Source organism: Adiantum capillus-veneris, chromosome 12 (genome assembly GCF_014529385.1).
Source record: "Adiantum capillus-veneris isolate H3 chromosome 12, ASM1452938v2, whole genome shotgun sequence".
Lineage (NCBI taxonomy): Eukaryota > Viridiplantae > Streptophyta > Polypodiopsida > Polypodiales > Pteridaceae > Adiantum > Adiantum capillus-veneris.
The window spans coordinates 21,676,860-21,689,114 of record NC_140942.1 but is presented as its reverse complement, the minus strand read 5'-3'; positions in this window follow the sequence as shown (position 1 = coordinate 21,689,114).

The following is a 12,255-nucleotide window of genomic DNA, read 5'->3' as shown; positions in this document are numbered from 1 at the left end:
CGCGATCACTCTTACCCTTTTTCTATTGGACCGACAAACCCGACCCATGACTACTAGAAGTGGACGCCAGTGGTTAACATCAAGAGTGAGCATTTCCCTCTTGCACATATTTATTTATAGATTTCTTGAATGCTCAAAGAGAATACATACTGGCCGCCCGGACATTAGATGGCCATAACTTATAAAGAGCACTTAAATAAAAAAATGTACATAAATTGTTTATTCTTTTGCATAGTCGATGAATTGGTGATTCTTTTGCCATTTTTCAGCTACAATAAATAGATAATTATCATTTTTCCTTACATCCCTCTCCGTTAGAAAGTAGTTGTCCTCAAATGCGAAGATAAGAATGCAAATCATACGTATAAAAAACAATAGTTAGTATTTTGTATTAGAAATATCACATATTAAAAGAAAAATTTGTAGAATTAAACAACAATGCGTATGCTTGCCGTCATCCACATACTCCATATTCTAGTGTCCCATACCATCCGAATAAGTAGTATATGTCATACCGTGATGAATCAAGATATCATGGTCACACTCATCAATTTACATAAAGATGAAGGAAATCATCATATACCAATTCCAAATCACTTTTATTATATATCCGAGTAACAAAATCAGACTAGGGACAGTGTTGGCCAACAATTATAGCATAACTTTGTGATCTGTGTTGCCTCAATCGACGAATCTACACCAATAAGATGTGATGCCTAAATTAGCAAATCTGCACTAATGCTGCCTAAACCAGTGGATTTCTATTTAGTATTGTTTAAAATAGTGAATCTATAGTTTCATGGTGTGCTACCTAAATCAGCGAATCTGCACTCGTGCTACCTAAACCGACAGTTCTGCATGTATAAGTGGTGTTTCCTAAATCAGTGAATCTATACCAAGATGAGTATTTACACATTGCCTAAATCAGTGAATCCGTGTGTATGTGACCAATGGATTAGACAACGCATAATAAAACATTTACCACCCGTTTGAGACAATAATGGAGTATATATGAGTGCAAACATATTTACAAATTATTTTCTATCATTCCAAAGCACCTTAGATTATGTAAACACCTTTATAGCTCAATGAAAAAAATAATCACAAAAGTGATTCCATTTAGTGTAAGTACAATTGATGTCGTGAGAGATGTTAAATACCACAATTCATAAGATAATGTAGGTAAAGCAAATATGAAACGTGAGTAAGGTTGATGTACTGTACGTAGCATTTCATTGATCTACCAACACAATACTTGATAAGTGATCGTATTTTCACAAATCAAATTAACATCGCAATGCTCAACTATAATTGAAAGAATCACAACTTGGATCTCAAGCTTTGTCAAATACCATTCTTGTTAAGGCTAGGGAGAACTGCAACTATCAAACTCGGACCAAAGTATGATTAACAAAGTCAAAAGTATCAATTTTGTGCTAATAATTGGCTATGAAATAAAACAATATTTTGTCTTGTGTGAAGAAATTTATCTATATCCAGAAATACTTGAAAAGGATAGGATTGTCACTTAGCCCCTTCGTTGCATAAGAAAGTCATCTTAAACATTGAATTTGATTGAAATTTGAGGACTTGTATTTCTTAAATCTATATACGGCACAATTTGAAAAGAAAAGGGTTAAAGATACAGACAAACATATCTTTGGAGGGCAAGCATGACTTGTGAATAAGTAAAAGAAAACTAGACTGGTAGAGTGCACCAGATATCATGATGATGAGATCTTAAGGCAATGAAGGAAATAAGTAGCAATCGATACATATAGGGACTAATGCATCAAGGAAAATTGAAATGTGCCCTTAAAATGTAGATTACACTGAGAAATTTTATACCTAGGGAGTCTGTGAAGAAATATCTATTAATGAAGGTGATAAACAAGTAGTTGAATCAGTTTACCGGTATTGTTCACTTTGAATGGGAGTAGTAGGCACATCTAAGAGTTTGGAGCAGTGTTGTATGAGGGGATTAGTATACGCAACCGAATAAGTGCTAAACCAATGTTTGTGAAATAAATTTGAACAAATTAAAACAAAGAGAGGACTTATCTAACGGCTACATTCAAAATACCTGCATCCTTAATGGCATGCTTACAATGAACCCAAAAAGAAAATAGTCCACATTATGGGCTGCAGAGCTCTTTGTGAATCATTAGACACCAAACAAGTTAGGGAAAATCATAAAAAATTATAATTTTGAAGATGGTGATCAAAATCATGTGGGTAAGTGCATGCAAGATAGATAGTCACATTTCCCTAAAATTTTGGTAAACGTAATAAAGATAATGGTGTTGACCAATCTGAACTATAATTTACAACAAGAGAAAAAATAATAATAATGAGTCACTTAAAGAGGAAAAAACTAAGAAAACTTTAACAGTTTTATAAGTGCAATAAATTTTAAGCCCCCATTGATGAATGCATGACATTTGACAACCTCAGTTGAAGAAAGGAATTACACAAAGATCATGTAGTATATCTTAGAAGTAATTAGATGAATTTGCAAAAAGTGGTTACAACCAAGATAGCAGTAGGAGTATTTCTAGATATGAGCAGATAAAATTTTGTACTAGCTTGTGCTAATTAAAGCATTCACCAAATATAATGCTGATAAGATTGCTAGAAAGAGCAAAGAATGCGGGAATATTGTGCTACGTACGTATTAAAAAGGATCATAAAAACCATGCCATATTGCTTGTGCCACAAGAGGCGATGACAACATGATAAAATGGTAACGGTCATTACACCAAGAGACAAGTTATGAATCACATCATATGAGAGATGATAGAGGTGCTGCAATAAGAAAATTCGTGCTACATGAGAGATCTATTAAAAGAGGGCGGAAGGGAGCCTGTATAAACTCATTACAAATTAAAAATCGTTTTTATGGAATAGGGGCGGGAAAAGAAGAGCTAGGGGAGGTCAAGACAAGGTTTCTTCGTATCATTGGAGGGTAAGCGTCCAAGGAGGTGTTTGGTAAGGCTGATTAAAATGGAGTTTAGGTTGTGGATGGAGGTTTGCACCTCCAACAATCAAAGACAAGCTTCCAAAAACGGTTTTCCAGGCGTTCGTATTCTCGATGAAGTTGTGTGAGCTCATCCTACAAGGATTGGAAGGTGCTAGGGATGACATTTTCTTCGTTGGGCAAAGACAAAATCCTGGGCACGCAGCTCACACCTTGTTCGCAAGGTCCTTGATGGGTGAAGAGGCAGCTGGTTCTGCAGGTAATCACTTCAATTGAGAACAAAGAGCTAGAGGTTGACGACTCTATATGAGTTGGTGTCAAAGGAAAAAAATGGTGTAAATAAATAATTTAATCATAGGAGGATTTGGTAACAAACTCCATCATCAGAAGGCTGGAGAGAGATAGATAGATATAAAGATAGATGTACTATCATCCTCGGAGGTCAAATATGACCTATGGGACCAAAGTTACATGTGATGTTGTATGTGTATGAATGATGAGTGACTCTTGATGCTCCAAAATTGTGGTGATGAGAGTCGCAATGGAGAGCCACATTGTGGCTGGGAGAGAAAAGTGTGTGTGGCTGAAAATGTGAGCGAAGCAAGTCTGGATGTGACCAAAAGCTGAGCACTCTAGTGGTGTGTGGTACTCAGACTCTTGAACTTGCACTGAGCATAATGTGCACAATTAATTTGACTCTTCTCCATTGCCCCAATGACCTCTCTCACATCGAAGGAAATGGGAGCTAAGCCAAATGGCTGCGATAGTGCGTATCACCGACAAGGGGATAGGCTCTAGCATGTAAGTGTGAGTACGGTTTCCTCTTTCAGCGAAGAATATGTTTTTGTAGTTGGGGGCAATATGGGTGGTGTAATGTATGAAGAGTGACCGACCCAATTTTTGCCAAGCCATAATACAATGGCGTTGTAGAAAAGCTTCATTCACTTGGGAGTCAACTGAAGCATCATGTAGCAAGTGTAATGCATCCCATCTCCCAAACCACTTCTTTATGTCTTGAATCAATCCCGTGCTCAAGATCTTGCTTTTATGCGTCTTTTGAACTTTTTTTCTTGCTTTCCATGCAATTGTAGGAAGTTGATGTGAGGGGTTTTGATTCATCTTTATCATGTACTCCATAACACTTTCCATGCCCATAACCTCAATTGGAAGAGATCTTGACTCAAGAAGTAGGAGCATATATGGTGTTTGTGTCTTAACTTGGAGAAAGTTTGTAAGAAAATTATTTTGGACATTCTCAAACTCTTTCCAAGTAGATGTTGAGATGCTCCCGTCCCACACTTCAACTCCATAAAGAAGAACCGGTGTCACCAATGCTTAAAAAAGGTACTTCTTGAGAACCCAGCACTTGATGTTTCCCTCATTACACATGTTCTCAAATGCATAATATGCTCTCTTTCCTGCTTCCAAACAATGCATAGCACATTCGTGCGACTTGTGATTGGACGGAATCTCAAGGCCATGGTACTTAAGGCTCTCAACAACTTCAAGTGTCTCATTGTTGTACACAATGCATGGCTTCTCCTTATGGTTGGTTTTCACAAGCATAACCTTTGTTTTGGATTCATTCACAATCAGCCCACTATGCAAGAAAAAGTTCTCAAGGACAACCATAAGCTTTTGTGCATCTTCTAAAGTGTGTGTGAGAAGCACTACATCATCCGCATACAACAAAAGCATGATAATCGCATTGCAAATAGTGACCTCTTCAATGCCTTCTTCTTACATAACTCAAGTACCAACTATTCCAATTGATCGATGCATAGGCCAAAGAGAGTTGGTGACAATGGACATTCTTGTTTAACCCCAATAGTACTTACTCTTCCCATGTGCAATTGACAAATTACCTTCTCATAGATTCGAGAATCCGCAAGCATAAACTCACTTGGTACTTGGAGTTCTTCTACTTCTCCAAAAATTATTACGTGGAATCATATCAAAGGCTTTCTTAAAGTCCAAAAAACAACAATAAAATCGCTTGCCTTTCAACCAACTTTTCTCCATGAGAACACGAAGAGTGACAAGATGATCAATGGTACTATGGCATTGACAAAAACCCGCTTGTACTTTTGCATGCTTGTCATCCTCTTCAGCCGAATCACTCAATTTCATCTCCATTATGCACCCAAACAGCTTTTCCATAAGAGAGCCCAATCATTATAATCCGGTAGTTGTTTACATTCTTTACATCCCATCCTTTATGCAAAGGCTTAATCCAATTATTACTCCAATCATAAGGCATACCATGTTGAAGTGCAAGGTTGAACATATCACACATTCACTCATGGGTAAAATCTCCCGTCCATTTGATCATCTCTGTCTTGTTACCTTGAAGATCTCTCGCTTTGCGAGTGGCCAACTTTTCAAGCCCACCGTATACATCCTCAATAGTAAAAAAAAGAGGGCATACATGGGAGTGAACCATAAAATGACATTTTTTCATCCTTTGCTTGCTCATATAATTGCTTACAATGTGTGTACATATCCACAAGACTCAAGTTACCAAAATTCTCAACCTGCTTGCCCCTCAAGTTTCTCCAAAATCTTCCACATGCATGTGCCTTTTCTTGGACTTGAAAAAGTTGTTGTTTTACTTTCCATCTTCTTCTCTTTTTGAATCAAGGCCTTGTATGTATGCAAATGACTTTGATAGTTGTCTTTGTCCATAGTTGTATCAAGCTTTATCAAGGACTTTCGAGCATCTTGACATTCTTTATCAAACCACCTTTTGCTTGATCTATCTTTGTTGATACCATGGAGATCCTTTATGGCAAAGCATTCTTCGGCACAAGAACAAATAAATTTCTTGAAAGCTTCCCATTTAGTTTCTAATGGTGCGTCATATTGAAGCTTTGTCATCCATAACTTTTGCTCAACCATTTCAATGTACATTGGTGCCCGCTTGAAATCCATACTTAGTGATAACGTCTCTTCCCTTTGGCTGAGATTATCATGCTTAGTTGCTTCTCCACATGCAAGGTTAATACATAAGGTTCGATGGTCTGATTTTGGGGTCCATTGGCCAAACATAAAACTCTTTATGTGATACATGATGGCTTCGGACAGTAGCATGTAGTCAATCATACTATCCCAATATAAGAGCTTGCTTAAATTCCAACATCAAACTACCGGCATCAATAATGGGCGTCGATTTATGTGTAGGGAAATCTGGAGGGAGATCAAGTTTTTAAAAATTTCAATTTATGAATTTACGACGCTCATATCGGCCTCTATACCGATGCTTATATCGAGGACCGTATCGGCGTGTATATCGATGCTCGTATCGGCGTCTATACCAACACCTATACCGGTGGACCCTGTAAAAAACAAAACCGCGGGTCTTTCCCTATGCATTTCCCTTATCTTTTTGCCTCTTCTCTTGCCCTTCTCTTCCTCACCTGCTCAGATCTGTTGTTCAACAACTTGTCGAAGGTGAGATTCTCGCTCGTGGACTACTTCTCAACATCAAGGTGAGATTCTTTTCGAGTTTGCTTGTAGGTTTGTGCAATTTAGTGATGTATGTGTAATATAGCATGTGTGTGTGCATTTTTGCAGGTTTGAAGACGTTTTTAAGACTCTTTCTTGCTCAAATAGGCCGCATGTGAGTGCCTTAAAGTTTTATGCAATTTTAATTTAAAATTATATTTTATTGACAGAATAAAACTTCAAGAATGAAGATTTTAATGCTTTAAATTTTTATGCAATTTTATTTTGAAATTATGCTTTGGGGAACGTTCTTGCTACCATCTCATCATCATCATGCGATTGAAGTTTAGGTTATAGGCTTAAGTTAGGTTTAGGTTTAGGTTATCGGTTAGGCTAGGTTATAGGTTAGGTTAGGTTATAGGTTAGGTTTAAGTTATAGGTTAGGTTTAGATTATAGGTTAGGTTAAGTTATAAGTTAGGTTAGAACTAGCTGCAAATAGTAGAAAAAACTCAAACAAACTTCGAAAATGACTCGTGTACTTCAACAAAAAGCAAACAGACTTCTGTTAGGTTAGGTTACAGGTTAGGTTTAGGTTACAGGTTAAGTTAGGTTATAGGTTGGATTAGAGCTAGCAACAAATAGTAGAAAAAATGCAAACGGACTTTGAAAATTACTCATGTACTTCAAAAAATGCAAACGGACTTTGGTTAGGCTAGGTTATAGGTTAAGTTTAGGTTATAGGTTTCTTTAGGTTATAGGGTTATAGGTTAGGTTAGGTTATAGGCTAGGTTTAGGTTATAGGCTAGGTTAGGTTATAGATTATGTTAGGTTATAGGTTGGGTTAGGTTAGGTTAGGTTAGGTTAGGTTAGGTTAGGTTTAGGTTATAGATTATAGGTTATAGGTTATAGATTATAGGTTATAGGTTACATTAGGTTATAAGTTATATGTTATAGGTTAGGTTAGGTTTATGTTATAGATTATAAGTTGGGTTAGGTTAGGTTTAGGTTATAGATTAGTTTAGGTTATAGGTTAGGTTAGAGCTAGCGGCAAATAGTACAAAAATGCAAACGAACAATGGAAATGATTCGTGTAAACACAAATGGACTTCGGTTAGGTTAGGTTATAGGTTACATTTAGATTATATGTTATGTTATAGATTACGTTATCGGTTATAAGTTAGGTTAGGTTATAAATTAGGTTAGGTTATAAATTAGGTTAGGTTAGGTTAGGTTTATGTTATAGGTTGGGTTCGGTTATAGGTTAGGCTAGCTAGCGGTAAATAGTAGAAAAAATACAAATGAACTTTGATAAACGGACTTAGGTTAGGTTAGGTTATAGTTTGGGTTAGGTTATAGGTTAGGTTAGAGCTAGTGGCAAATAGTAAGAAAAATGCAAACGAACTTTGGAAATGACTCGTGTACTTCAAAAAACACAAACTTACCTTGTGGTTCTTGTAGACGGTTGGATAGTTTCACTATGTGGGAACGTTCTCTTATGAGACGGGCAACGAATTAGTTAGTAATTACTATGGTAATTACTATGTTAAACCCAAGGGGTATAAATAGGGCCCATTGCATTGTAATCGGGTTGCCAATTGTTGGCATTCGGGTTAGCATTTTGGCAACATTTGTACTTGAGTTGTCAATCATTGGCAGTTGTTGTCGTCTATACTCTCTTTGTAAATCATATCATACTCACTGTAATCTGTTATCTGTAATCCCAATCATGGCAGATATTCCAGTCACACTTACTTTGTGTTCAGTACTCTGAATCTGAACGTGAATATTAATCTCAATACATAGTCTGATTCTTATTCCAGTATCCAAATTCCAGTCCAGTTTCTGATTTTTGTCCAGTCTACTGTCTGAAATCTTCTAGCACTAGTAGCTGAAATCTTCTAACACTAGAATTAGCTGTCTCAAGAGATCAACTCAATTCTATTTTGGCGATCACGGTGGCTCGAGCTGAAGCTCGTTGACTGAAAGACTCTTCTCCCAGTTGGAAGTTTTCAGCAATGGCACCCAAATCCACTCGTGGCCGGAAGTCCACCATCCGTGTTGATCCTATTCCTAAAGAGTCAGGAAGAGAGTCTAACCCCAAGCAAGAGAAGATGACTGACACTGAGGCTCAGGAGGAGCATAGTCAGGTTGATGAGGCGCAGGACTCATAGTAGTCCAGTCATTCTCGACGCCGACAGGCACAAAGGGAAGCACGGAAAGCCAAGAGTTCTCGGTCCCGACAGGGGGATGAGGGTACTAAGGGAAGTAAAGGCAGTCATTGCACTTCTAGTAGATAGGCCAAAGAAGACACTGACACCGAGACAGAGACAGAGATTGATTGGGATGCTGACACTGACAATTGCAAGAAGCCTTCCAAGCGTCATTCTGAATCCAAGAAGAGAACCGGCAGGATCAGTGGTAATCAGAATGATTACACAGCTTCCCTAAAAATTTCTTTTCCAATATTCAAGGGAGGTAAGAAGGATGATCCAGACGTTCACATACAGGCTTTTGAGCAGTATGCTGAACTGAAAAATATTGATGAAGATGATTAACGATCCAAGGAGAAGTCAAAGAAGGGATCTTGGACCAAGAAAATTGAAGAAATGGCTAGACGGATTGCCAAAATTAGCCACACCAAACAGCCAGTTCGGAAGATGGAGACTTGGTGTTCGAAATGCAAATCCAAGGACCATATCTCCAACAGTGCCCTCAATGTACTTAGTGTAAGGCTTTTGGTCACTTATGGAACAATTGTGGTATCAAGATTCATCACTTTAAGAAGGGCAAAGACCTGTCAGTGGTCGCCTATGTTGAACTAGTGAAGGTAGAACCCGCCAAAGTATCTCAAGAGGGGAGACCAGGTACTAGTGGTACTGGTCAGGGATGTGGCTGATTCCAAACGGGTATGGGCCAAGGCAGAGGGCGTGGAAACTTCCAGAATAGGAGTATGAATTGCTACACTTGTGGGAAGTATGGCCATTTTGCAGCCCAATGCCCAGACGCACCTGCACCTGCTGCTCCTGAGGCTAAGGCACCAGAGCCAGTCCCAATAGTACGGGTAGTCACAAGAAGCAAGGGTGTAGTGATTGAAGAAATTCTAGATACTTCAAAAACACTAGTCAATACTACCAGCAGTAAGTGGGCTCAACAAAGAGAAATTTGGAAAGCCAAAGGTAAAGAGAAGGTGGTAGATGAAGGGCAAGAGCAGAGGGAACTAGCGGCCAAAATCACGGAGGATTTGGCCAAGAAGCTGCCAGAGCAACCAGAAAGTTCTAAAGCTCGAGTCATTCAGAGGATACCAGCCCAATCAACTGTTAAAGATCAGTCAATACCAGCCATACCTGAGGCCATGCTGGCTGCAGTACAAGGAATGGCTGATGAACTGAGAGTTGATGGAAGGATTGGAAGAACTGCAAAAGAGGAATGGCAGTGTGAAGATACCAGTTCTTCGAGCTCTGACAATCAGTCTGACCAAGAGAGAGAAGAAATTCATGTTAAAATTTGTGATAGAATTCAGAAGTTGACTGTAGAGTTGGAGGATATCAGAAAAACCTTTCCTGAAGTGGAAAACTTCATCAGACAGCACAGGAAAGCTGAGGCGGAGGCCAAAACAGTGGACTTGATGGCCATTCGAGATGATGAAGTCTCGCTCATTCAGGTGGACTACAAGGTTAGGAAGCAATGGGAACCTCTCTCAAGTGTTATCTTGGATGGAGGAGCAAGAGTCAACATAATGGGAGTTCATCTCCAGCAGAGAATGGGTATCACGAATCTCAAGCCAGCACCATTTAAAGTGCAAATGGCAGATCACAAAGTGGTGCAAGGGACGGGTATGATTGAAAATATGCAGATAAGAGTGGGCAAGGAAAAATTCAAAACCAGTTTCTTAGTTCTGGATGTGCAAGGGGCATATGGGATTCTGCTAGGGCGCCCATGGTTGAGAATAACACATGTTGTTCATGATTATGCAAATCAAACCTTAATCATAGAAGGGGCCAGCGGTAGAATTCAAATCCAAACAAACAATACTAGGAGCTGGAAAAAGGAACTGAGGCCGAAGGAGCTATGCCAGAAATACAGGGCCAAGAAGATCGAATGAATGTTAGCGGCCATGAACATATTCCCTTTAGCAGAGATTGACTTGAATGCAATCTTACTGAATAAAGAGCAGGTCGACAAGTAGAAAAGGCAATTCCCCGATCAGTTTACTGAAATCAACACAGGGGAAAGAACAGTTCAGTTAACTGGGAGGTTGGTGGAATCAGCGGATACTGGTATGATAGAGGAACCAGTACGCTCTGAAGAACACGTAGTGGAGAATGATGATTCAGAACTGAATGGGCTATCCTGGGATTATGCTGAAGAGTCGACCAAACGAAAAGGAGGCAGGCCTAATTGGTTGCTTCCAGACGACCAAGAAGTGGAAGAATGGAACCTAGGATAGGAGGATACTCCTAGGATGATCAAGGTCAACAAGCATCTCAACCCGACAATGAAGGAAAAGACACGTAGGATGTTCCAGAAATTCAAAGACGTGTTTGCCTGGGAACACACATACCTGAAGGGAGTGGATCCTGAGGTATGTTAGCACCGAATACCGTTGAAGCCAGATGTTAGGCCAGTACGACTGCAAAGATACCGAATGAACCCCAACTATGCTAAGAAGGTCAAAGAGGAGATTGATAATCTTCTCAAGGCTGGGTTCATCACAGAGGTGGCCAGTAGTGATTGGCTATTTCCCATAGTCATCGTGCCCAAGAAAAATGAGAAATTGAGAGTTTGTGTCGGCTATAGGAAACTCAATGCCCAAACTATCAAAGATCCATTTCCATTGCCTTTTACTGACATGTTGCTTGATGAGATCGCAAGATATGAAATGTATAGCTTTATGGATGGTTACAGTGGCTATAACCAGTTACAGATCGCTCTTGAAGATAGATCAAAGACCACTTTCATCACCGAGTGGGGAGCTTTCATGTATCTGGTGATGCCTTTCGGCCTGTGCAATGCACCAGCTACCTTTCAGCGGTGTATGATGGAGATGTTTAATGAATTCCTTCATCGGTTCCTCGCCATTTTTATGGATGACTTTACTGTATATTCAGATGAGGAATAGCAATTACTATTCCTAGAAATGGTTTGAAACGCTGTCAGGAGAAGCGGATTTGTTTGAATCCATTCAAATATGTTTTCCTAGTCTGGAAGGGACAACTACTGGGACATGCGATTTCTCAAAATGGAATAGAGATGGCCAACGATAAAATTCAGTATGTTCAGCAAGCTAAAGCACCCAAAAATGCTTCAGAGTTGAGCTCTTTCCTGGGTTATGTTAATTTCTATAGAAGATTTGTACATAAGTTTTCTTCTCAAGCAGTACCATTATATGAGCTTACAAAGAAGACTAGTAAGTTCAATTGGACTGCTGAATGTGAGGAGAGCTTCTAGAATCTGAAAAAGGCCATTATCAGTAAACCAGTCCTTAGGCAACCAAACTGGGATGTTACTTTCCATGTACATGTAGATGCTTCAAGATTGGAAATGGCCGCGATATTGGCTCAGCCAGACGGAAGGACTGACTATCCGGTTTATTTTGCCAGTCGCGCAGATTCAGTCAGGCTGAACAAGGATATACAACTACTGAGAGAGAAGCCCTTGGAATGGTTTTCAGCGCTACAAAGTTCAGGCATTACCTGTTGGGAAAGTTTTTCCATTTTTATGTGGACCATCAGGCTCTTCTGTTTCTGATTAATAAAGTCATTATTCAAGGCAGGCTGATAAGATGGATGATGTTCTTGATGGAGATTGAATTCAAAATTTTTCATAAGCTTGG